This window comes from Macaca nemestrina, chromosome 8 (genome assembly GCF_043159975.1).
Source record: "Macaca nemestrina isolate mMacNem1 chromosome 8, mMacNem.hap1, whole genome shotgun sequence".
NCBI classification, from domain to species: domain Eukaryota; kingdom Metazoa; phylum Chordata; class Mammalia; order Primates; family Cercopithecidae; genus Macaca; species Macaca nemestrina.
Window position 1 is genome coordinate 133,829,317 of NC_092132.1, and position 26,370 is coordinate 133,855,686.

The 26,370-nt window shown below is 43.9% G+C and overlaps 2 long non-coding RNA genes across 6 annotated transcripts; one reads left to right on the forward strand and one right to left on the reverse strand.

The window, feature by feature from the left end:
* Nucleotides 1-1,060: 1,060 nt before the first annotated feature.
* Nucleotides 1,061-7,050, reverse strand: LOC105482114 (uncharacterized). Of its 2 annotated transcripts, none has more exons than XR_987399.2 (4): nt 6,933-7,050; nt 5,936-6,046; nt 3,257-3,527; nt 1,061-1,347 (listed from the first exon to the last, which is right to left on the reverse strand). It is a non-coding gene; the product is annotated as an uncharacterized lncRNA (long non-coding RNA). The 2 variants fall into 2 exon arrangements; XR_011606562.1 differs by having other exon boundaries at nt 5,936-6,226; nt 6,933-7,035.
* Nucleotides 7,051-7,541: 491 nt separating this feature from the next.
* LOC105482113 (uncharacterized) lies at nt 7,542-23,689 on the forward strand. Of its 4 annotated transcripts, XR_011607173.1 has the most exons (7): nt 7,542-7,654; nt 9,126-9,374; nt 11,377-11,494; nt 14,694-14,769; nt 15,198-15,308; nt 15,532-15,682; nt 23,514-23,689. It is a non-coding gene; the product is annotated as an uncharacterized lncRNA (long non-coding RNA). The 4 variants fall into 4 exon arrangements; XR_011607174.1 differs by lacking the exon at nt 11,377-11,494; XR_011607175.1 differs by lacking the exons at nt 7,542-7,654; nt 9,126-9,374; nt 11,377-11,494 and having other exon boundaries at nt 14,008-14,769; nt 23,303-23,689.
* Nucleotides 23,690-26,370: the final 2,681 nt, after the last annotated feature.

A 26,370-nucleotide genomic window follows, 5' to 3' on the forward strand; every position in this document is an offset into this window, starting at 1 on the left:
CCCCGTCAAAGGCCAAGTCTGATTAGGGCTCTGAGACCATGGCAGACTATTTTTTGAAAGTGTATCTGCACTAATGAGAAATTTTCCCTCTTCAGTTCTTGTCAAACTAAAGATTTGGGTTTAGAGAAAGATGACAGTTTGCCAGGAATAGAAACACAGAAAATACGAGAATTTTTTAATGCTAATTATATGGATTTAAGGTGACTCTATAAATATATACATAAAAAAAGATGAAAAGTTAAAACATTCAAATGAGGACAGTGGGGAAAAGGAAATGTCAAAATAGCAAAATAAGATATTGTAAGTGGTTAGCACGCATGATATACACTGTATATTTAGTAACGGCATAAACAAATTTGGCACTAAACTATTCAGCATCCAAGCCAGGAAGAAAAAAAAAGAAAAAATGGTATAATTTTTAAGGAAAGATATAAGAATAGGCTGGAGGAACAGAGAGTTTTTATTCAGCAACTCTTCCACTTAATCACAACGTAAATTCTATGGAAACGGCGTTGGCTTCTATTCTGAAGATGAGGAAACTGAATGTCTAAGGTGTTTAAGAAATACTTTAAACATTTTCACAACTAAGTCTCTAACACCAAAGATTATTCTGTTTCTATTACCGCACACTACTTCTAAGTCCTGTCTAAGAAAGTCTTGATTTAAGAAAATTAAGCAAAAACGTGTTGTGTGGTTAGAGCAAGATATTCTCCCCCTATTTCTCTTGGTGGATCCCTTCTTACAACAAAGACTGGGTATTCTCAGAAACCCCATCAGGCTGGTCACATGCTCTAAAATCATTTCAGCTTCCCAGGGTGGTAGGAACAGGTGAAGACAGATTCTGTTGTAGTTACTCCTTCTTGACAAAAGTGCAGCCGTTAATGGAAGGAAGGAAAGAAAACCACTGGTAGAACCCAAGGTATTTCTACAGAAAGCTTAAGGAAAGCAAATTTTAAAAATAATAGATACTAAAGGAGGAGGATAATGAGTTGTAGCTGACGATATCATGGAGAGACTTTCTCTTCAATTTCCTGGTAATTACTGGCAGTGAGTTACCTGATAATAATTAACTGTATTTATTGTTGTTGGCAGTGACTATACAGTAAATCAAGCAATTAACAGCCTCCCAGATTACTCAGAAGAGAGGTAACAAGGTGCCAAACAGATTAACTTCTTGCTTGATTTTTCATTCAGCATTTCTCTTTTCAGCGATTTGGTCTTTGTGCTATTCCTATTGTGAGAATTTGATCAGCACAGGTGGAGTTTCGAGGTCCTTCAAGGAGTAGGATTTGGACCTAGCAGCTGAGAGGTCCAATGGTCTCAGTCAGGAGGAGTTGAAGGCAGACACTGGGGATAACAAACACGAAGCAACAGGTTCAATCAGGAAATGGGGAATGATCTTAACTAGTCTCGTTTCTTTTGTTTAGAACGTCTACCTTATGTCACAGATCACTATCTATAATAGGAAGACCCCCCTCTTCCTACTGGTTCAAATTGCTAACAGAAGTTGGAGTGCCCAGAATTCTTTGCTTGATTTCCTTTTTTTTTTTGGAGTCAGGTTCTAGCTCTGTCACTCAGGCTGGAATGTGGTGCCATGATCACGACTCCCTGCAGCCTTGACCTCCTGAGTTCAAGTGACTCTCCAACCTCAGCCACCCGAGTAGCTAGGACCACAGGTACACAACACCATGCCTGGCTATTTAAAAAAATTTTTTTGTAGAGACAGGATCTTGCTATGCTGCCCAGGCTGGTCTTGAACACCTGGACTCAAGCAATCCTCCCACCTTTGTCTCCCAAAGTGCTGGGATTACAGGGAGGAGCCACTGCGCCCAGCCTGGATTCCTTAAAAACTAGAATAATTTGGCCATGCTGGAGGCATACGTGACTTTAAAAAGAAGAGATTTGCCCATCTTCTGGAAAACTCTCTCCCGTTAGATACACAAAGTCTCTACAGTCTTCTTCTCCTAATTAGGTGAGTTTCCTCAGTCATCTAGTGAGGTCCCGGCCCATAATAATGCTTTGCTTAAGTGTCCATCACTTCACTTTGGGTGCTGCTTAAATTTAGACTGACTATGGAAGGACAGCAGGTATTAGAATTCTCAGCTCATTATAGGAGAACTCCTCCAGTAGATGAAGGGGGTTCAGTTAGTGTGTGCTCACAAACAAATGCCCATGAAATGGAAACATAGGGTTCTACTAAAGAAAATAAACATTTCATCTTGTGGCTTGTGTGAGTTTCAGATAAATTTTTTTTCCAAAAGTCTGGTTCTTGGCCAGCATATGTGTGTATGTGTTATAAAATCCCTGGAAACTTACGTTTGAATAGTTTCTAGTTTCTATCACACACACACATCACTAGTTTTTTCAGACTATCTTTATCTGGCACTACCACGGACTTGATGTTCCTAGTGTTCTTCTTGTCAGGCTTTTAAAAGCCAAACAAAAAGAAACATCTCATCAACTCCAGACCAAATGCACCTGGTACTTTCCAGGCAAAGCTGGTTTTAGGAATCGTCCTGGGGAGGAGACAAACTGTGAAAGTCTGGGATTTGCAAATTGCTGAGTCCAGGGCCTTGGCTTGGGATGATAGATCTCAATCAGGGATGAGGCACAGCTCATAAGTGCACACGTGCTCGCCATATGCCAAATGATTTCCGACTCAGACACCTCTCTGTGAGTCTGCGAGGCTCTAATGGTCGACAACAACTGATACAGACAAATTGGCTTAGAAAAAGGGAATGACAGCTCTTAATGACCCTATTCCAGGGCCTTGTTGAAATGACATCTAATCATCCTGCTAGTGTGTGAGAAGAGACTGTGATGAGTGGCACATGTGATATCTGCCATTTGGCAACTGCTTGCAGCTAATGGGAGGAGGTGGTGATGGAGGAGGTGGTGATAGAGGCAGAAGCTTGTTTAGCGCAGGCTCTGCATGAGAGGTGCATGAGAAAAGCATGCTGCGGAGAAGTGGGTGGTGTGGGTCGGGAGTCCAATGGGCCCTGGGGTGGAGGCTCATGTGACAGGTGCTGCCTTTCTTTCTAATACCTTAAGTCTTTCTATCCTATGACCAAAACATTTCCAGCCTAAGGATAATATGGCTGTCAAGCTGTTTTCCCTGGTCTGTGTGATAGACTTGACTGGATCATCTGAGCACTGAGCTGTCTCATCCATAGAGAGGGAATTTGTGGACAGCGTCTGACCTGTTTCCTAAGAACTTTGCAGGAAAGCAGAAAGTGGGGAGGGGGTTCATACTGACCATAAGGGCTGACCCAAATTCTGCCCCATCACTAGGTTGGACTCGTTTTTCCGGCCTCCTCTTCCACCTCTCCTCTCTCTCTCTCCATTCTGTGGCACATTGCTCCACACACATTTCCATGCCAGGGCCCTGTCCTCAGGAATAAATTCCCCAGGCCAGTCCTGGGCTTCTGATCCAGAAAGTGAGGTGAGACTAATCTCAGGACCATGGATGATTGAGGTCATGTAGGTCCTGGAGACAGAATGTTTTGATGCCTGGGAAACGCATTCACCTAAAAAATAACATGTACAAAACACTTCAAAAAGCTTAGTTGTTGCTTTTTTAAAACCTCAAATTACTCTTTAACTATTGGCCTTCATAACATGAGAAATGTTGTTTGAGATCAACCATCTTCTATTTGTTCTCATTCCCTCCCCTCTCCCTCCCCTCTTTACTTCTATTTTCCCATCTCATATCCCTGTCTCCTCTCCTCTTGTTTTCTCCTCTCCTCCTCTATCCTCCACCCCACCCAAATCAAGCTTTCCTCCAGTCAAGGCCAAGTTCTCAACAGCCTGCTCTAACTGGCGTGGACCAGGACACTCTGAGTTTCAATCTGTTGCTTAGCACCAAGGTTGCCTGGATACATCTCCTGGTGACAACTGGCCTTTGGCTCCGACTGCTTATGCACATAAACCATGCAGTGAGCATCTCTGTTCAGAGGGGCACTGGGCCAGAACCAACTTCCACAATCTCCTTTTGAACTGCCTGGGTGGCAGTGGGAGGGGGAGCTTGCTTTAAAGGAAAAGAGACCCAATTTTTTACGCTGTGCTACAGGTAAGATTTCACACTGATAAAGAAGACACTACAGAGTGATAAACTGAATAAAATTTCCTGTTGACCACAGCTCCAGAACTGGCTTCATACCAATATATAAACGAGTCAAGGGAAATAGAGTTTTTAGGAGAAAATAATTTCTGTTCTTCTGCTCTGTGATTTTTCAACTGTACCTGTGATTTGTATTAAGAGAAAAAGTGTTGGGGAGTGTGTGTGTTTGAGGATGAGGGCTGTGTATGAAGGGAGGTGAAAAGAGAGGAAAGGGAGAATCAACATAGGACATATTGATGAAAGCCAAGGCAAAGTAAAGAACTAGAATCTCTGTGCATAAAGACACCAGGGAGATAGAGACGGTGCTCAGAGTTTGGAGAAGCCTTTGTTCCATGGATTTCCCAGACATCCCCTTCTGGATCTGTTTGGCAATGACTTCTTCCACCACCCCATTCTTAGTTATGTCCAGACTTCACTTGTGCCTAGAACCCTTCATTCAACCTCAGTGCATCATTGTGTTGGAGAGACTATAGATGGGGATGAGAAGGACAAGGGAGAGATGGCTATGACTGGAATGGTTTGAAAAGGTGAGAGTAAGACCAGACTATGCAGGAGACTCAGCCAACAAAGCATAAACAACTCTACAAATCATGTTCTGGAGAAGGGAAGCCCTGGGAGAGTGGTGAAAAGCAAGACATGGGGCCAAGATGGATTGAGAGAGGGGATGGAAAAGTGGTTAATGAGCTGAAAGGTGGTAGGTAGGGTGGAGGATGACATTCCAAGGGGACTGGCAGGGGGTAAGCATGGTAGGGGAGAAGCATGCTAAGGTCACTTGAAGAGTTTAATATGCATTCTCACCTCTCCTAATGCTTCACATGCTTGCTACAGCATTTTTCTTTCTTTGCTGAAAGCAATATTCATCGCTGCGTTTTTCAAGCTAGTATGTCTTTATTCAGCATCCACTGTGTGTGAAGCCTTTCATACAGCAGACACACAAAAGGCATAGTCCCTGCCTTGTTGACAGCCTCGTCAGAGGGACAAGATGTGCAGGAATGAAAAAGCTGCATGTAAGGAACATCCTGGTGCTGTGTGCATTACAAGAATGTTGCAAGAGTTCACAGGGGAGAGAGACAGGGTAGGCAAGGAAGAGAGGAAGAGAATTGGGATTGATGTTGGGAGAAGAGAAAACAAATTTTAGTGATGTGGCATTGAGTAGGACTCACTTTTCTGGGCTTCAGAAAAGGGAAGGTAGAATCACTAGATGACCTCAATCGCTCCCACCAGACTTCACATCCTATGGCTCTAAGATAGTACCATGCTTAGTGCATTTTTGAATCAGAAAGTCAGCCCATGGATTTCATAGCATGACCCGTGGCGCCTATCCTCCTGTGCCCATTCTTTGCACCTGCACCACCTAAGTATGGAGACTGATTCTCAAGGACGGAATTACTGGGAGAGAAGAGGTGTGTACAACAGAGAAGAAAGCTGAGATGGCTTTTACCAATATCGGCGGGGGTTCTAGGCACAGCCCCTTCCTTGCTCCATCTTTATGACCAGATGCTGTCTGAAAAAACCACTGATGCTTGTTTCTTTGTATCAAATCACAGGCCCGTTAATGGTCAATGAAGGGCTGTGCTTAAAAAGGGGAAGTGATTTGCCCAAGTCACTCAGCTATTTCGAGGAGTTGGAGAGCTGGATTCACAACTTAGGTTCTTTAATACCAAACCTGTGTTCTGTCCACAGTTTGAGTTCCAAGACCCTTGGAAGTAGGTAGAGACACTGAAATACTTATAGTTTGGATTTCAGCAGGTCCGAATAATAAGCATTAAGGGAACATGGACACATGCCTTCTAGATGGGTGCTCTAGCTGCTTACCTCTTGTGTCTGAGGACCTCTTCTCTGACCCCGGAGATGAGTTCTTTCTTATGGAGTCAAACAGGGAAATTTTTCCTTGGAAACTGAGGTTGCCTTTTTCTCCCTTGGATTCTACCAAGGTCCGATATTGAGGCACAAGATAGGTGGAGGGGGAGAAACGTTAACAAAAAACTTTTGGCCAGGTGTGGTAGCTCATGCATGTAGTCCTAGCACTTTGGGAGACTGAGGTGGGTGGATCATTTGAGGTCAGGAGTTCGAGACCAGCCAGGCCAACATGATGAAACCCCGTCTCTACTGAAAATACAAAAATTAGCCAGGTGTGGTGGTACATGCCTGTAATCCCAGCTACTCGTGAGGCTGAGGCAAGAAAACTGCTTGAACACAGAAGCCAGAGGTTGCAGTGAGCCAAAATCATGCCACTGCCCTCCAGCCTGGATGACAGAGCAAGACTCCATCTCAAAAAAAAAAAAAAAAAAAAAAAAAAAAGTTTCTCGCTAAACTTTTATTTAACCTTGAAAAATTCCCATCTGGGGCTAGTTTCCTTATCTTTGGGAGGTCTAAAGGGTACATCCCCTCAGAGACATGTTACAAATATTACCAGTGCCCTCCTAAAACATGATATCAAAATATCTGGGGCTATACCCAGGAATCTCTATTTATGCCAAGCTTCTTAATTCTGATGAGCTTCTAGGTGGGCAAACCACGCTGCTTGATGATCCCTGAACATCCTTCCACTCTAACACATTACATGCAGGCAGGACATGAGGATATTCCTAAAAACTAAGAGGTTTCTATCCGCTGGGTGTCCTCATCTGAGAGAGTAGTAGGAGAACCAAAAAAAACAGTAGATTTAAAGGTAAAAATTCCCTGGGGCACTGGTTTAAGTTTCATGCTTAATGAGATAGTATTACTTCCCAGCATTGGGCCATCCCTTGTAAACTGAATTGCCTGGACCCATATTGCTTTTTGTATTCATTTCCCTTTTGTTTTCCCATACCCTTTGGCAAAGTCTTTTATGAATGTTTTAGCCTGGAGGTATTGTAGGTTGAGTCAAACAACTGCTGGGTAGCTAGGGAGAAGTACTGCTACCTCCTCCCAACCCCGCCAACCCCCAGCAGAGGTCAGAATGGTGAGGTCATAATCAATGAAACACTCCAAGGTGGTCAGATTCTACAGTAAGAGGCAAAGTTGAATATCTAGTTGTCCTCTCCACAAAGAGATTTTTCTCTCGTTGTTTGCGTTAGAGGTCATGAGGTATATTTTCAGTAATAAGATACAAAATAGTGGCCTTTCCTTCTAGAAAACCTCAGAAAAAGGAGGCGTAGAGAATCTGAGCTCTCCTGCCTACTGAAGAGACAGTGGCATGTCAGGACATGGACTGTGACCTTGTAAGAGTAGAGAAGAAGGTCTTGTAGTTGATAGATGCAGCCCGGGTCACCAGGTTTGAACCTTTCACAGAGCATAATCCAGATGGGCAGCGAACTCACCTGAGGCCAACGCACCTGTGCGGTTCCTAGGCCACAGTCTGGAGAGCCCTGCAATCCACAGTGAGGCATCCTACCACCCTGCCCAAGACAACATGTTCCACATTTCTCAAGGGAAGAGAGACCTTTCAGAAATAGAGATGAATCTCTATAATGAGAAGACAAATAGCAGTCAGGAGAACGCTGCCTTTCTTCCCCAAGTGAGGGCATTAAGGATGGCTGTGACACAGACCAGGTATGCTCTAACCCACACCAGGGCCAGAAAACAACAGCCAGAAGCTGCTGCAGCTCAGGATCAGTGTCTTTGGAATGGTCACTGCCAGAGGAAAGATGGGATGTGGTGGTTTGGGATTGCTGATTAGCAATTCTATAACTTTGACCCTTCCATGGTGTTCCATGTACTCTGTAGCAGTGAAGTGAACTGGTAATTCTATTATTCTTTTCCATCATTCTCCTCGGTCCTGAGAAGGTGGCTGTCCCAGGGGAGAGAAGTTCTTGAGTTGAGGAAGCCCTGGGAATCACCAGTCATAGGTAGTGCAGTCCCCCTGCTGTCAGTCATCACCTGTGATGGTGTATGTGTGCATGTGTATGTGTGCACATGAATGCCCAAGCACATGCCTCTCTAACATGCATGCACCTGTGCCAACATGGCGGGTGCTCCTGGCTGTGATACCAGATGCAGCCCCTGCCATGCAGAGATAATGAGGCACACGGACCTGCCTTCTGCTCAGGGTGTTTTTCCTCCTTTATCACTCACAGTAAACGTTACAGGCACTTGGCTTTATGACTTCTTCATTCTGCATATTAAGCGGCTGACACAGGCAGCCTTCTCTAGATACCGGTCTGTACAAGCCTGCAGCATTATTTAACATTCCATCTTGAGGAATAAGAGACAGAAAGGGTCTTTCATGTCATGCCAGGGAGCACCTTAGACCTCAGTAGGAGTCCTCCCATCTCAAAGCTGCTCTTTTGTCGGGGGGGGTTGGGAGGGACATAAAAGAAAGGATCAGGACCTAGACTTCCTGCCACCCCCAGACAGTGGGACAACCAGAGGCTCAGCTGCTATCTTTGCTTATTCTCTTAATAAGACCCTGAACTGCATATTACCTAGGAAGCTCAGGTATGCTTTTCAAAGCAATTCTCCTCCTGCTGTTGGACATGACAGCACCAGCATAAATGAAAGGTAACAGCCTCCATCAGGAAAACTGCTCTTTGCCAATCCCAGACTGGGAACTGATTCTGGGAAAACAGAATTCCTTTCCTTGTGTTTCTCTGTTTCCCATTCCTCCTTCTTTCCTGTTCTCATCTCCTCCCTTATCTGCACTCCACTTGACTCTCACTTTCTCTCCTTAATATCTCTTCTCCTGGTCTCTGACCAGGACTCCCTCTATACTTGCTAATGAGGAATTCCAGGAATTTTATACTCTGAGCTCCAGAAATGACAGAAGAGCCCAATCTCACATCTCAAAGGCAAAGAAATGAGCTCAGAGTAGGAAAGGGCCACTCTGCCAGATGTTTTGCCGTCTGACCTGCCATTCCCCGTCTTCATCCTTAGCCTGCCTGGTCCTCACTCTCCCACCTGTTTCCATGACCGCTCAGTTTGTGAGTGTTTTTGCAAACGTCAAGTGTGATTGAGAGGCTTGGGGACCAGCTGCCAGGGAGGCATTCTTGCTTTGCATTCCCATTTCCCTTCTCTCCTGGCCCAGCAAGCAGGTATGAAAACAACAGTATCCTACGTTTACACAGAACCTCTCATCCAGGAAATCTCAAAACGCTGTTGCCAGCCAGTCTGATTACACTCATTTTTTTCTGGCGGAAGACAGTGTCTTTTCTGGAAGCGAAGTCAATTACCAAAGGCTGTTCTAACCGCCCCTGGAAGAGCTGCAGGGCGGAACAAGCACTGTTCCCATTGGCATCCTGGGTCTCCTCCTGCTGGCTCTGTGCTACCTTTGCAGGTATGGATTCAGATAATGGGGACTATAGGACAAAAGACTCTTCCAAAGCCAGGATCTCAGCCCCAAAACCAAAGGATGACGTAGGAAATGGCATCTCCCTCCATAGTAGTTCCTTGTTTTTCTAGTTAAGCAAAAGATATTTAAGAGCTATTAGAAACTCCAAAGTCCCTGTTCTCACAAGATTCAATTCAGCTAAACTCCATAATCCTGAGAGAGGTCTTCCCTCTCATGAGCAGCTCAGTGTCCTCCTGGATTCTTATTCTCCTGTTACTCTGGACTGCCCAGGGGCAATGCCAGAGTCCCTCTGTTCCTTTTATAGGAGCATAAATACTCCCTAGATTGCTTCCCTGTGGCCAGCCCTCCCACCTCACACTGAGAGGCTACAGATCTATGTATTTTGGGTGAAGAGAGACTCGTATGTTCACACTCATAAGTGGGAGCTAAGCTACGAGGATGCAAAGGCATAAGAATGATACAAGGGGCTTTGGGGACTTGGGTAAAAGGATGGAAGGGGGGTGAGGGATAAGACTACAAATTGGGTACAGTGTATACTGCTCGGGTGATGGGTGCACCAAAACCTCAGAAATTACCACTAAATAACTTATTCATATGACCAAACACCACCTCTTCCCCAAAAACCTATGAAAATAAAAAAATTTTCTTAAAAAGTAAAGGAATAAGGAGGAAGAGAAATAGAAGAGGAGAGGGGAGAGAGAGGAGGTTGGCAGAGAAGGCAGCAGAAGTGGGAGGGAGGAAGGAAGAGGAAAAGGCCTCCAGTGAGAAGTAGGTAGAAAGGAAGTGGGAGGGAAGGGAGGTGGAGCCTGTGTATTTGCAGGGATCATTCTTTATCCTATGCCAGGAGTTTTAGACACTGCATTTGTTTGCTAGGACTGCACCAAGTACAGCAGACTGGGTGGCTTAACAGAAGTTTATTCTTTCACAATTCTGGGGGCTCGAATTCGGAGACTAAGGTGTCAGCAGGGTTTGTTTCTACTGAGGCCTCTCTTTGTGGCTTTCAGGCAGCATCTTCTCTCTTCTTCCCACGGTCGTCTTCTGTGTGTTTCCTCTTCTATTAAGGACACCAGTTCTTTTGACTCAGGGACCACTCTAATGACCTTATTCTAATCTAATTACCTTGTAAAGACATAGGTCCAAATAATGATCACAACCCGAGGAGGTCTTAGAATTTGAGCATACACATATCTGGGGGGTCAGAACATCAACATACACATTTTTTGGAGGGGAACACAATTTATCCCATAATAGACAAATTATTTCTAATCCTTATGATACCTCTCAGGGGTATAAACTATTGTCCTCATTTTAAAGAAAGGGAAAGTGGGAAACAGGAGAGACTGGACATGGTGGCTTATACCTGTAGTCCTAGCTACTTGAGAGGCTAAGGTGGAAAGATCGTTTGAGCCCAGGAGTTCAAGGCTACAGTGAGCTATGATCACGCCCCTGCACTCTGGCCTGGGCAACAGATCAAGACTGATTCATTTATTTCTGTGTCTAAGAAATAAATGAATAAATAATAAATTAATCAATTAAAAATAAGAAAAATTAGACAGCATGCCCAAAGTTTTTCAGTAAGTAAGCAACAGAGATAGAAAGAGCACCAGGTCTGGCTTTCTCTCAAGCTCAGTCACTGTGGCCATGCAATGCTGCCTCTGGGTAGAGGAAGGATGGCCAGTGAGTGGTCAAGAAAAAGTGCGGTCTGGATCCATACCAACTCCAGCTCCTTCTTTCCCTGCAATACCATCTTCAGGAATGTGAGACATCCCTTTTTATTTCAGATAGCTCATCTCTAAAATGTTTGTAAGATCTTCAGTAAAAAGTCATGACTGGCAATAAACAATAATACAATTCCCTCATCAGTCACTTTGTGTGGTACACATATATGTGCATGAGTGGGAGGTGAGAGTCTAAGACAAATATCTATTGATACGATTAATATAACTTTTTTTTTTTTCTGAGATGGTGCTTCACTCTTGTCACCCAGGCTGCAGCGCAGTGGCACAATCTCGGCTCACTGCAACCTCCACCTCCTGGGTTGAAGCGATTCTCCTGCCTCAGCCTCCCAAGTAGCTGGGATTAAAGGCATGTGCCACCACACCTAGGTAATTTTTGTATTTTTAGTAGAAACGGGGTTTCATCATGTTGGCCAGGATGGTCTCAAACTCCTAATACAACTTTTGAATGTCAGTATGTCCATATATATATTCCTACACATGCAAAGACACAAGGTAGGGGATGAGGTCTGAATCCCCAACAAGATCCATGGGGAGCTTGCTTGATCCCTCCAGTGTGTCATTACCGTGGTTCAGCTATCATGAGATGCCATTCTGAGTTGTGGTGGTCTAGATAGGTACATATCTTTCTAGATAGATACTTCTACCTAGACAGGGATATCTCTAAGGCGGAGGTTGTATCTTTCACTTCTCCTGTGTCTTCACAGGGCCTAGCATTGTGCTGCCGGGTAGTAAGTACCTATAAATGCTTTGTGCCTGAGGGAGAAGCCTGTAGAGGGAGGATTTCATAGCCACACAAATAGGTCTTTGTATTAATCACTGCCACAATTATGCTATATAACAACCAATGAAAAATATCAATAGTGAATATAGTAACAGTGGATCTCTCAAGAGCTTTCAGGATCGCTGGACAGCTCTTGTTTGGTGGTGCCTCTACTTCATATTTCTTACTTTTCGGCAGGTAGTGAGCTAGCTAGGGCATGGTTTTCAAATGGAGGTGACAGAATGCAGGCCCCACTGCTCAAGTACACTTCAAGATCCCATTGGGATCACATCTACTAACATCTCTTTGACCAAAGAAACTCCCATGACTGAGGCCTTCAGGCAAATAGTATGGAAGTACACTCTGTTCATGACAAGGCCACACCAAGGATGTAGCTCCTGGGAAGCATGAAGAATTGGGGCAAACAACCCAATCAGTCGAAATTTCTCTTGTGACTTCCCAGCTATTTTTAATATTCTGCCATTTTGTTTCATCAGGAATTCTCCATTCACAGAAATTGTGGCAGAATATCAGCACTTGTCATCTTTTTGAGGATGATTCATCGAAAGGCTATCTCTTGGCCAGGTGCGATCACTCACGCCTGTAATCCCAGCACTTTGGGGGGCCGAGGTGGGCAGATCACCTGAGGTCGGGAGTTCGAGACCAGCCTGGCCAACATGGTGAAAATCCTTCTCTACTAAAAATTCGAAAATGAGCTGGGTATGGTGGCAGGTGCCTATAATCCCAGCAACTTGGGAGGGCAAGGCAGGAGAATAACTTGAATCTGGGAGGCAGAGGTTGCAGTGAGCCGAAATTATACCACTTTACTCCAGCCTGGGCAACTATTTGTCTCAAAAAAAAAAAAAAAAAAAAAGTAAAGAAAAAGAAAAAGAGGCTATCTCCTGAGTCTAGAGATTAATCTCAGGGTGCTGTGGCATAATTAAGGTTCAAAATGAGATAAATCCTAGAGAAACCCAAGGGTTAATGTCCCTAGCATCCTATCTCAGAGAAGTCCTTTACCCATGCTGTGTATATAATGCATCTGGAGTCTAGAGTAATACTAGACATTCCTGACGTTCTCTACAGAATTATATGGGCCCAACCCAAGCACTGGCCATGACCCACATCTCCAGCTACAGAGAACTAGTAACCTGCAACTCAGATGCCTTTAGGGGTCCCCGCCTCTACTCCCCAGCGTTAGGTTGCTCAGAAAGGTATTTTTTTAAAAAACCCTTCCAATTAAAAGGACCTTTGAGCTCAATCCTTGGGCAAATATAATCACGAAGTGGCATGATAAAGTGATTTCTTAAGTGGGCAGCCCAAGACAGAGCCAAAGGGCAGTCAGGAGCCTGAAGGAGCTTCTGGAACAGCTGCTTTCAAGGGAATTGCAGTTTGGTGCAATGTTAAATGGCAGAATCTCGCCTCACACCTACTCCTACCCAAAAACACTGAGCACAGCTCAGTGTCTGGGGGACAGTTTCTACCTTATTAATGGTGCATTCTCTGTTACACATTTCTGAGGTTGGCTACAGTTGGACGTGACCAGATAGAATGATGAATAGGTAAGGGATTATACATGTACAGTGACCATAAAATAGTTATCCATTTGTTTATCTATGTGCTTGTTTAGAATATGCCTCTTACAAGGATTGGCTGTGAATATACTTCTGGAGCTACAAATCAGACACATCATTAACCCAATAATGGGTGCAACATTTGCAGATCAGACAGCGAGCCTTCTGCTTCTGCTTCTTTCAACATGAACTTCAGAGAGTCACTTAATCTTTCAGAGTAGCCATTTTTCATTCACAAAACTGGGGTTAATGACCCTTCCCTCAAAGGGTTTTGGTGATGAATAACAAAGATGATGTACTTGTACTTGGCAAGTAACTTTTCAGTAAGTTAACTTCATTTCATGCAATGGTAATGATGAAAACATATTGTCAGTGTTTTGCAGAAATGTGAGTATACAAAAGCCTGGGAATATGGGGATTCTACATCTGAAGGCTTAGCCTCTAAAAAGGGGAGTGTGGGCCAGAGCTGTAGCTGTATTTGGTCACATGGATATTGATTCTACCATTGACGATCATGAGGAACAGGGCAGAGAATGAGGTCTTCACAGCATCAGCAGCAGAGGGGTCCTGGTGGCTGTGGAGGGGATAAACACAGAGAGACAAACAGAACCAGGTCCCAGAAAGGTCTGTGGGCTCTGGCAGTGGCTAACTTGGTAGGTGGATCTCCACAACTCAGAACACAGGCTTTCTGCAAACCCACCCAGACTTGCGCCCATTCTAGTAGGTGGGCTGGGACGATATAGAATCCCACATGTTTAGAAGAGGTGTCAGACCTTGGATGTTATTTTCTATATACCACCTCTTTGACATTTTTATTTATTTATTTATTTATTTATTTATTTATTTATTTATTTATTTTGAGACAGAGTCTTGCTATGTTGCTCAGACTGGAGTACAGTGGCACAATCTTGGTTCACTGCAACTTCCACCGCCCGGGTTCAAGAGATTCTCCTGCCTCAGCCTCCTGAGTAGCTGGGACTACAGGCATCCACCACCACGCCCAGCTAATTTTTGTATCTGTAGTAGAGATGGGGTTTCACCATGTTGGCCAGGCTGGTACTGAACTCCTGACCTCAGGTGACCTACCCGCCTCAACCTCCCAAGGTGTTGGGATTACAGGCGTGAGCCACCATGTCCGGCCTGACATCTTTACATGAGTTAAAAAGACAGATGTTTTGTCATTCTCATTAAACTATTATAAGGTTGAATTAATGAGTTCTCCTCTTGAAAGATAACCAAGGAAGCAAGAGGACGGGACTTACATGGGGGAATGAGGCAGAGGACGCTGAAGACTTGACAGGGAGCAGGTGAGCAATGGATTTGGTAAGTAGGAAGCTGCTTGGTGAGAGCAGACAATTTGGGGAGAAGGGAGATCACGCCACAGCTTTGCTTAATGTTTGTCAATGGCAACTCCAAGCTTCCTGGAGCTTACCCTAGCCAGGGCTACCAGCTGAAGGTTGTGATGCCCTGTCCCATGCACCTGCCTCATTCTAAACTGCTTCTCCAAACACACCACCTCCTCCTACCCCAGGGCCTTTCTCCATGCTACTCCATCTGTCTAGAGTGCCAATCCACAGCTTGCTTGCCTGCATAACTCATTGATTTTTTCAGGATTAAACTTAAGTTCTGCCGCCAGTGGGAAATCTTCTTGGATCCAGTGAAGGTTTGAGGTGCTCCTTCTCAATGCACCATCCAGACATCACTATGATTCTCTGGCACCTCCTTCTTCCCTTAGGCTGTGAGCTCCTCAAAGACAGAGAGCATGCAGCTATCACCTAGCAGAGTGCCTGCAAAGGAACAGACTCCAAACCTTTCAAGGAAGAAGCAGTGAACAGGAGAGAAAAAGGTCTGTAAGAGTGGATTTGGGCTGGTGCCACCTGGGTTTTTCTCAGTCTTCCTAGGACCAATTCCCACGACAGAGCACTTTGCCTTAAGAGCAAGAAAATCCACTGGGAAGGAAGTAAAATTTATTTGATTCTATCAAGTGAATTATAAAGGACCCAGAATCTCTGGCACACCCATGCTGGGAAATGAGGAGGGTGAGATTTACTACCTGCCTTCTGCTTTAGGTTTTTATGACCTTCACATTTGGAAAACTCATAAGATCTTTAAAAAGTGAGGAGAGAGAGGTTCCAAGATGGCCGAATAAGAACAGCTTCAGTCTACAGATTCCAGAGTGAGCGACGCAGAAGTCGGGTGATTTCTGCATTTCCAACTGAGGTACCTGGTTCATCTCACTGGGGCTTGTCCGACGGTGGGTGCAGGACAGTGGGTGCAGCCCATGGAGCGTGAGCCGAAGTAGGGCCAGGCATCACCTCACCCAGGAAGCTCAAGGGGTTGGGGAATTCCCTTTCCTAGCCAAGGGAAGCCGTGACAGATGGCACCTGGAAAATCAGGTCACTCTCACCTCAATACTGCGCTTTTCCAGCGGTCTTCGCAAACGGCACACCAGGAGATTATATCCCGTGCATGCCTCAGAGGGTCCCACACCCACGGAGCCTTGCTCATTGCTAGCACAGCAGTCTGAGATGGAACTGCAGGGCTGCAGCCAGGCTGCAAGAGGGGCGCCCGCCATTGCTGAGGCTTGAGTAGGTAAACAAAGCGGCCAGGAAGGTCGAACTGGGTGGAGCCCACCACAGCTCCAGGAGGCCTGCCTGCCTCTGTAGACTCCACCTCTGGGGGCAGGGCACAGCTGAATAAAAGGCAGCAGAAACTTCTGCAGACTTAAACCTCCCTATCTGACAGCTTTAAAGAGAGTAGTGGTTCTTCCAGCATGGAGTTTGAGATCTGAGAACAGAGAGACTGCCTCCTCAAGTGGGTCCCTGACCCCCAAGTAGCCTAACTGGGAGGCACCTTTGCAGAACTGTTCCTGCAGAAGAGTTTGCTGTTCTGCAGCCTCTGCTGCTGATACCCAGGCAAACAGCGTCTGGAGTGGACCTCCAGCAAACTCCAACAGACCTGCAGCTGAGGGTCCTGACTGTTAGAAGGAAAACTTACAAACAAAAAGAACATCCACACCAAAACCCCATCTGTACATCACCATAATCGAAGACCAAAGGTAGATAAAACCACAAAGATGGAGAGAAACCAGAGCAGAAAAGCTGAGAACTCTAAAAATCAGAGGACTTCTTCCCCTCCAAAGGAACGCAGCTCCTCACCAGCAACAGAACAAAGCTAGATGGAGAATGACTTTGACAAGTTGAGGAGAAGGCTTCAGATGATCAATAATAACAAACTTCTCAGAGCTAAAGGAGGATGTTTGAACCCATCGCAAAGAAGCTAAAAACCTTGAAAAAAGATTAGACGAATGGCTAACTAGAATAAACAGTGTAGAGAAGACCTTAAATGACCTGATGGAGCCGAAAACCATGGCATGAGAACTACGTGACGCATGCACAAGCTTCAGTAGCTGATTCAATCAACTGGAAGAAAGGTATCAGTGATTGAAGATCAAATGAATGAAATGAAGTGGGAAGAGAAGTTTAGAGAAAAAAGGTTAAAAAGAAATGAACAAAGCCTCCAGCAAATATGGGACTACGTGAAAAGACCAAATCTACGTCTGATTGGTGTACCTGAAAGTGACAGGGAGAATGGAACCAAGTTGGAAAACCCTCTGCAGGATATTATCCAGGAGACTTCCCCAACCTAGGAAGGCAGGCCAACATTCACATTCAGGATATACAGAGAACAAAGATACTCCTCGAGAAGAGCAACTCCAAGACACATAATTGTCAGATTCACCAAAGTTGAAACGAAGGAAAAAATGTTAAGGGCAGCCAGAGAGAAATGTCGGGTTACCCACAAAGGGAAGCCCATCGGACTAACAGTGGATCTCTTGGCAGAAACTCTACAAGCCTGAAGAAAGTGGGGGCCAATATTCAACATTCTTAAGGAAAAGAATTTTCAACCCAGAATTTCATATCCAGCCAAACTATGCTTCCTAAGTAAAGGAGAAAAAAAATCCTTTACAGACAAGCAAATGCTGAGAGATTCTGTCACCACCAGACCTGCCTTACAAGAGCTCCTGAAGGAAACACTAAACATGGAAAGCAACAACCAGTACCAGCCACTGCAAAAACATGCTAAAAGGTAAAGACCATCTACACTAGGAAGAAACTGCATCAACTAATGAGCAAAATAACCAGCTAACAACATAATGACAGTATCAAATTTACACATAACAATATTAACCTTAAATGTAAATGGGCTAAGTGCTCCAATTAAAAGACACTGGCTGGCAAATTGGATAAAGAGTCAAGACCCATCAGGGTGCTGTATTCAGGAGACCCATCTCATGTGCAGAGACACACATGGGCTCAAAATAAAGGGATGGAGGAAGATCTACCAAGCAAATGGAAAACAAAACAAAACAAAACAAAACAAAAAAACAGGAGTTGTAATCCTAGTCTCTGATAAAACAGATTTTAAACCAACAAAGATCAGAAGAGACAAAGAAGGCCATTACATAATGGTAAAGGGATCGATTCAACAAGAAGAGCTAACTATCCTAAATATATATGCATTCAATATAGGAGCACCCAGATTCATAAATCAAGTCCTTAGTGACCTACAAAGAGACGTAGACTCCCACACAATAATAATGGGAGACTTTAACACTCCACTGTCAACATTAGATAGATCCATGAGACAGAAAGTTAACAAGGATATCCAGGAATTGAACTCAACTCTGCACCAAGCAGACCTAATAGACATCTACAGAACCCTCCACCCCAAATCAACAGAATATACATTCTTCTCAGCAGCACACTGCACTTATTCCAAAATTGACCACATAGTTGGAAGTAAAGCACTCCTCAGCAAATGTAAAAGAACAGAAAGTATAACAAACAGTCTCTCAGACCACAGGGCAATCAAACTAGAACTCAGGATTAAGAAACTCACTCAAAACCACTCAACTACATGGAAACTGAACAACCTGCTCCTGAATGACTACTGGGTACATAACGGAACGAAGGTAGAAATAAAGATGTTCTTTGAAACCAATGAGAACAAAGATACAACATACCAGAATCTCTGGGACACATTTAAAGCAGTGTGTAGAGGGAAATTTACAGCACTAAATGCCCACGAGAGAAACCAGGAAAGATCTAAAATTGACACCCTAATATCACAATTAAAAGAATTAGAGAAGCAAGAGCAAACACATTCAAAAGCTAGCAGAAGGCAAGAAATAACTAAGATCAGAGCAGAACTGAAAGAGAGAGAGACACAAAATACCCTTCAAAAAATCAATGTTTCTGAAAAGATCAACAAAATTGATAGACCGCTAGCAAGACAAAGAAGAAAAGAGAGAAGAATCAAACAGACACAATAAAAAACGATAAAGGGGATATCACCATCAATCCCACAGAAATACAAACTACTATCAGAGAATACTATAAACACCTCTATGCAAATAAACTAGGAAATCTAAAAGAAATGGATAAATCCCTGGACACATACACCCTCCCAAGACTAAACTGGGAAGAAGTTGAATCCCTGAATAGACTAATAACAGACTCTGAAATTGAGGCAATAATTAATAGCCTACCAACCAAAAAAAGTCCAGGACCAGATGGATTCACAGCTGAATTCTACCAGAAGTAAAAGGAGGATCTGGTACCATTCCTTCTGAAACTATTCCAATCAATAGAAAAAGAGGGAATCCTCCATAACTCATTTTATGAGGCCAGCATCATCCTGATACCAAAGCCTGGCAGAGACAAAACAAACAAAGAGAATTTTAGACCAATATCCCTGATGAACATCTATGCAAAAATCCTCAATAAAATGCTGGCAAACAAAATCCAGCAGCACATCAAAAAGCTTATCCACCATGATCAAGTGGACTTCATCCCTGGGATGCAAGGCTAATTCAACATACACAAATCAATAAATGTAATACAGCATATAAACAGAACCAAACACAAAAACCACATGATTGTCACAAAAGATGCAGAAAAGGCCTTCGACAAAATTCAAAAGCCCTTCATGCTAAAAACTCTCAATAAATTCGGTATTGATGGAACATAGCTCAAAATAATAAGAGCTATTTATGACAAACCCACAGCCAATATCATACTGAATGGGCAAAAACTGGAAGCATTCCCTTTGAAAACTGGCACAAGACAGGGATGCCCTCTTTCACCACTCCTATTCAACCTAGTCTTGGAAGTTCTGCTCAGGGCAATCAGACAGCAGAAAGAAATAAAGGGTATTCAATTAGGAAAACAGGAAGTTAAATTGTCCCTGTTTGCAGATGACATGATTGTATATTTAGAAAATCCCATTGTCTCAGCCCAAAATTTCCTTAAGTTGATAAGCAACTTCAGCAAAATCTCAGGATACAAAATGTGCAAAAAATCACAAGCATTCTTATACACCAATAACAGACAAACAGAGACCCTAATCATGAGTGACCTCCCATTCACAATTGCTTCAAAGAGAATAAAACACCTAGGAATCCAGCTTAAAAGGGATGTGAAGGACCTCTTCAAGGACAACAACAAACCACTGCTCAACGAAATAAAAGAGAACACAAATAAATGGAAGAACATTCCATGCTCACGGATAGGAAGAATCAATTTCGTGAAAATGGCCATACTGCCCAATGTTATTTATAGATTCAATGCCATCTCCATCAAGCAACCAATGACTTTCTTCACAGAATTGGAAAAAACTACTTTAAAGTTCATATGGAACCAAAAAAAGGGCCTGCATTGCCAAGACAATCCTAAGCAAAAAGAACAAAGCTGGAGGCATCACGCTACCTGACTTCAAACTATGCTACAAGGCTACAATAACCAAAACAGCATGGTACTGGTACCAAAATAGAGATATAGACCAATGGAACAGAACAGAGCCCTCAGAAATAATACCACACATCTACAACCATCCGATCTTTGACATGCCTGACGAAAATAAGAAATGGGGAAAGGTTTCCCTATTTAATAAATGGTTCTGGGAAAATTGGCTAGCCATAAGTAGAAAGCTGAAAATGAATGCCTTCCTTATACCTTATACAAAAATTAATTCAAGATGGATTAGAGACTTAAATGTTAGACCAAAAACCATAAAAACCCTAGAAGAAAACCTAGGCAATACCATTCAGGACATAGGCATGGGCAAGGACTTCATGTCTAAAACACCAAAAGCAACAGCAACAAAAGCCAAAATTGACAAATGAGATCTAATGAAACTAAAGAGCTTCTGCACAGCAAAAGAAACTACCATCAGAGTTAACTGGCAACCTACAGAATGGGAGAAAATTTTTGCAATCTACCCATCTGACAAAGGGCTAATATCCAAAATCTACAAAGAACTTAAGCAATTTTACAAGGAAAGATAAAACAACCCCATCAAAAAGCAGGTGAAGGATATGAACAGACATTTCTCAAAAGAAGACATTTATGCAGTCAACAGACACATGAAAAAATGCTCATCAGCACTGGCTATCAGAGAAATGCAAATCAAAACCATCTCACACCAGTTAGAACCGTGATCATTAAAAAGTCAGGAAACAACAGGTGCTGGAGAGGATGTGGAGAAATAGGAACGCTTTTACACTGCTGTTGGGACTGTAAACTAGTTTAACCATTGTGGAAGACAGCGTGGTGATTCTTCAGGGATCTAGAACTAGAAATACCACTTGACCCAGCCATCCCATTACTGGGTATATACCCAAAGGATTATAAATCATGCTGCTATAAAGACACATGCACACATATGTTTATTGTGGCACTATTCACAATAGCAAAGACTTGGAACCAACCCAAATGTTCATCAATGACAGACTGAATTAAGAAAATGTGGCACATATACACCATGGAGTACGATGCAGCCATAAAAAGTGATGAGTTCATGTCCTTTGTAGGGACAGGGATGAAGCTGGAAACCATCATGCTCAGCAAACTATCGCAAGGACAGAAAACCAAACACCACATCTTCTCACTCATAGGTGGGAATTGAACAATGAGAACACATAGACACAGGGTGGGGAACATCACACACCAGGGCCTGTCATGAGGTGGGAGGAGGGGGGAGCGGGAGGGATAGCATTATGAGATATACCTAATATAAATGACAAGTTAATGGGTGCAGCACACCAACATGGCACATGTATACATATGTAACAAACCTGCATGTTGTTCACATGTACCCTAGAACTTAAAGTATAATAATAATTAGAAAAAAAAGTAAGGGGAGAATCCTTGTCCACTGTTCTTTGTCTTAGTGAACATTCAAGGTTCTCAAAGCCTCCTAAAATCAACTATTCCAAAGAATGTTAGATTAGGAAGAAGCCATTTAATACACCTGCCTGGCTTTTCAGATGAACATAGTATCCAGTACATAGTACACACTCAAGAAATAATCGTTGAATGAATGACTGAAAAAATGCAAGAAGCTCCTGGTCCAGAGGGGAGAGTAATTCCTCTGAGACTCTGCAGCTCATTAGAGACAAAGCTGGCTCGCAACCCAGGTCTCTTTTCCCTCAGTTAAGTTGTCCTTTTACTAACATGTCTCTTTGCAAACTGTCTCATTGCATCTACTACATATAGCAAACACATTATTTTCCATTCAAGGTGCTATTGTGTGCTATCACAATTTCAAAAATAAGGTACATACACACTGGAATGCATCGTTAAGCAACAACAGCAAACCACACTCCATGTGCTGGAATCTCCATTTATTTGCCATCAGGTAGAGAAACACCATTCATTAAGTAAAGATACGATCCCAGGTGCAGCCCTGCCCAGTTCTTGAACATCAGTATCACCAGCAACCAAGGCCGCCAGGGTCTCTGGAGGGAGGATGTATGTGAAGATTAGGGAGTATTTCTGTGCGAGCAAGCTCCAGAGAAATGGAGGCCAAGAACCTCAGGCTTCCGTTCTTATTTTTGTTTTAAATATTTTACCGAAGTAATAAAGGCCATCTCATAAATCTGAAGGCACTACAAAGTATCTTGAAAACACATAAAATAATATTGTTCTTGAAGAAACCCTGACATGTCCTTAAAAAAAAAAAAGGATTCCTCTCAATATGCATTGCTCACCACAGTCCAGGCAGTGAGTGGATGGCAAGGGTTGGTTTCAGAAAAATGTCTGCGATGGGGTAGAGAATGAAACTGAGCTGTCGTCTTCAGGCCCAAGGGGTGAAAGAAGTGCAAGAAATAAGGGAATAAACAGCAGCGCACACAGAAGACACTCTGAGGGTCTCCCATTGGGTTGGAGTGAGTGACAGATATCCAGGACCACTGTGTTGGAAAGAGGGTACTGTGTGCATGGGCACATTGCAAAAACTCTGCTGACAGTGGCCCTGGTGCTGCCTGCAATGCTGCTCTCTTGCATGAGGCAAAGACCAGGAAGGCTGTTTTAGTGACTTAGAGCTCCATGTTGACCCAGGAACTTGGTCCTTCCAATGCTGGGGACGTGCCTGTGACCCTTTCCTCAGCCAGTCCACTCAAAACCACATGCTACCAGTCACCTGTGGCCCTATGCAACAGAACACATGAAATGTCAGCTTTGTAGGTTCCCAAGCTCTCATCATTCCTCCTTCAATCCCTGCTCCTTCACTTCTGGCCCTTCAGGTGACTGCATTCCCTGGAGCCCAAGACATATATGCCATCTCCATATTTCTCCCTTATCCCAGCCATTTCTAAGGAGAAGGCTTTCATCAATAAACTCACCATGAGATATAAAAGACTAATAAAGTTTAATAACTTGCCTCTCCCAGGAGGATTTGCATTTTAACAGGGGAATAGCAGCCTAAGCTATAAGAATTAGGCTGTAATGGTACAATTTCAGGCACCATCAAGCAGCTGAAAGCGGTATTTTTTGGCAGGCAGGAGGACCTCCCCAGGACTTCTGGGGCAGCCCTGCTAGAGGCTGCCTCCTCCAAGGTCAGTGAACTGGTCAAGAGGGAGACAGAGCAAGCATACCTGTGCATTGGGCCCATCCTACGGCTTCATTCTCAGCCCACTCCCATAGGCTCACCTTCCCAGGGTGATGTGCTCCTTCCATCCCCTTATTCTCTCATTTGTCTTTTGTTTCAGTCTGCAAAACTGACCAGGCCCTACTATGCAACTGGAGACTGTCTACGTACATTGAAAGTTCCAGAGACCCAGCAATAACTTAGGGATTGATATGGCTTGACTATTTGTCCCCCTCGTATCTCATGTTGAATTGTAATCCCCAGTGTTGGAAGAGGGGCCTGGTGGGAGGTGTTCGGATCATGGGGGTGGATCCCTCATGACTCGGTGCTATCCTCATGAGAGTGAGTGAGTACTTGCGAGATCTGGTTGCTAGAAAGTGTGTGGCACCTCCCGCTTTCCGCTTTCGGTCTCTCTGTCTCTCACTCCTGTTCTTGTCATGTGATGCCCCTGCTACCACTTCACCTTCTGCCATCAGTAAAAGCTCCCTGAGGCCTCCCCAGAAGCCAAGCTAATGCTGGTGCCATGCTTCATGTATAGACTGCAGAACTGTGAACCAATTAAACCTCTTCTCCTTCCTAAATTACCCAGCCTTCCTCCATTATTTTCTATGGCAATGCAAAAACGGCCTAACATAGTGTTCGAGAGCACAGCCATGAAGTCAAGCTGCCTGGGCTCCTGGCTGGCTCTTCTCCTTGTGGCTATGACCCTCCCACAGGATCCTTCTCTGTAAAATAAGAGCAGTAACATTACTTACCTGAAACGATGAAAAAGATTCTGTGAGCAATGTTATATAACCATTGTTTGGTAAAATGTAGGCTATTATCATAACATTTGTATCTGTTGATTCTAAGAGCCCACTGCTCAGAAACAGAGATGGGTATGCAAAGAACTCCAAGGCACATAAGAATTTCCTCTCCATCTTCCAGGCTAACCAAAGAGCAAAGCCACACTGCTAAAGTAGTTAATTCTGATGAGGGGCAGCAGTAGGAAATTTTCAAGGAACAGCAAGTCTAATGTCAGCAGAGCAAAAGCAGAAAGCAGGATGGAGGTGCATTTCACAGGACCTTGAATTCCAGGGAGCATTCAAGGTCTTCTTAAACAGGTAGCATATCTGTGCTTAGAGAAAACAATTCTGGCAAGGTGGGAGATGAACACATGAATAAGAGAGTGGTGAAGTGGCTGTTTGCAAATGACGGAGGTCAGACATGGGCCACTTGATGAATGCAAGGATGGAAATGTGGGCGGAAGAGCAAAGCAGGACATTTTTTGTGAGCCTGCAGCTCTCTCTCACACACTGTTTGAAACATTTTCCCCAAAATGCATTCATATTTAAATACCGTATTTCAAGTATACATATGTGGTACCTATTTAAGGAAATCTTGAATGCTCCTTGGAATTCAAGGTCCTGTGAAATCTACCTCCGGCCTGCTTTCTGCTTTCGTTCTGTTGACTATCGCAGCAGCATGGCTTTGCTCTCTGGATAGCCTGGAAGGAGAGGAAATTTCTACGTGCCTTGGAGTTCTTTGCACGTCTCTCTCTGCTTCTGAGCTATGGGCTCTTAGAATCTACAAATACTAACATTATGATAATATCCAACATTTGACAAGCAATGATTATATAACTTAGCACATATGGGCTCATTTAATCTTTAAAGGTGAGTAATGTCATTACCCATATTTTACAGAGAAGGGTCTTGTGGGAGGGTCACACAGCCATAAGGAGCAGAACCTGCAGGGAGCCCAGGCAGCTTGACCTCAGGACTGTGTGGAACTGAGTGCTAATGTGTGAGGGAGCTGTCTCCATTGCAAACATTTTAAAAGGGCTTCCTTGTGTTCTCAGGGAGTTCCTATTCCCTCCACTCATGCAGCCTGGTTTGTATTGGGTGTTCCCTTTTCCTCACTCTGGATCTTTCCCATTCTTTGCAAGCATCTCCCTGAAATAACTTTTGGGCCAAAGTATGTATTTTTCAAGAGCCACCTAGAAAATATACTTGTGTGTGTTCCTTAGCCCCTCTCCGTATACCTTCGTCCATCTCAACTAACCTTTCCCTGGAGTTGCAGGCAACTCTACAAAGAGCATCTGCCACTGTTATTACCAAAAGATGGGCTCATCCGCTCCTGCCATCCTTTTTGAGTTCATGGGACCCTGCAGGGCCTCAGGAGCCAGGGGAGGGACTTGGGGCAGCCCATGGGCTGTATATAACAGCAGGAGAACCAATAAGATTTGTGACAGCAGTGTCCCCCGTCCCCTTTCCAGTGCTGCTCTCATAAGCAAGATGATGAGCTGGAGAGACTCAAATGGAGACTGAGATAAGGAAGCCTGCATTTCAGCACAGCACACTCTTCAAATATCTCACAGTATCATGGAAAATAAAGGCTGAGGGAAGTATTAAGGAGGGGCAGAAATCCCACCCCACCAGAGTGAGGACCACTCAAGGGCAAATGCTGGGGCTTGTGCATATTTCTGTCTCCACATACTAGTTCCTCAATTCCTTGCACAGGACAGGAATTCAACAATAAAATGTGATCATTGGAAAGTAGGGGTGGGGTGGGAAAATGTCAGCAACGTACATCCCCAGTGCCTTGCAGGGTCATTTACAACTTTCATGTCCTCGCCCAGTGTCTAAGCCAATTCTGACCAGAAGCAGCAATAAATTAGTCACCTAGGACTGCCAGGGGTAAGATCTAGAATATTCCTATCGACCTAAGCCAGGTTTCTAATCTATCTGGGGAGAGTCCTGGGTACCGGGTTGTTCAAACCCCCTGAGTTTCTTGCTGTCTTTCCATTCTGGGCTCACCTAGTCCCCATGAGTGGCAGCCTATTTTGTTTGCTGTCTGGCTATTTGGGTCCCTGGTGAGCCAGGAGGCCTTGCTCTAAACCCTAGCATTCTTGCTGAGACCATAAGTCATTTTCTAAATTAAAAAAATAGACTTGACCCTGTCTATCATCATCTGAGCCACCAAAGCAAATCACTAGG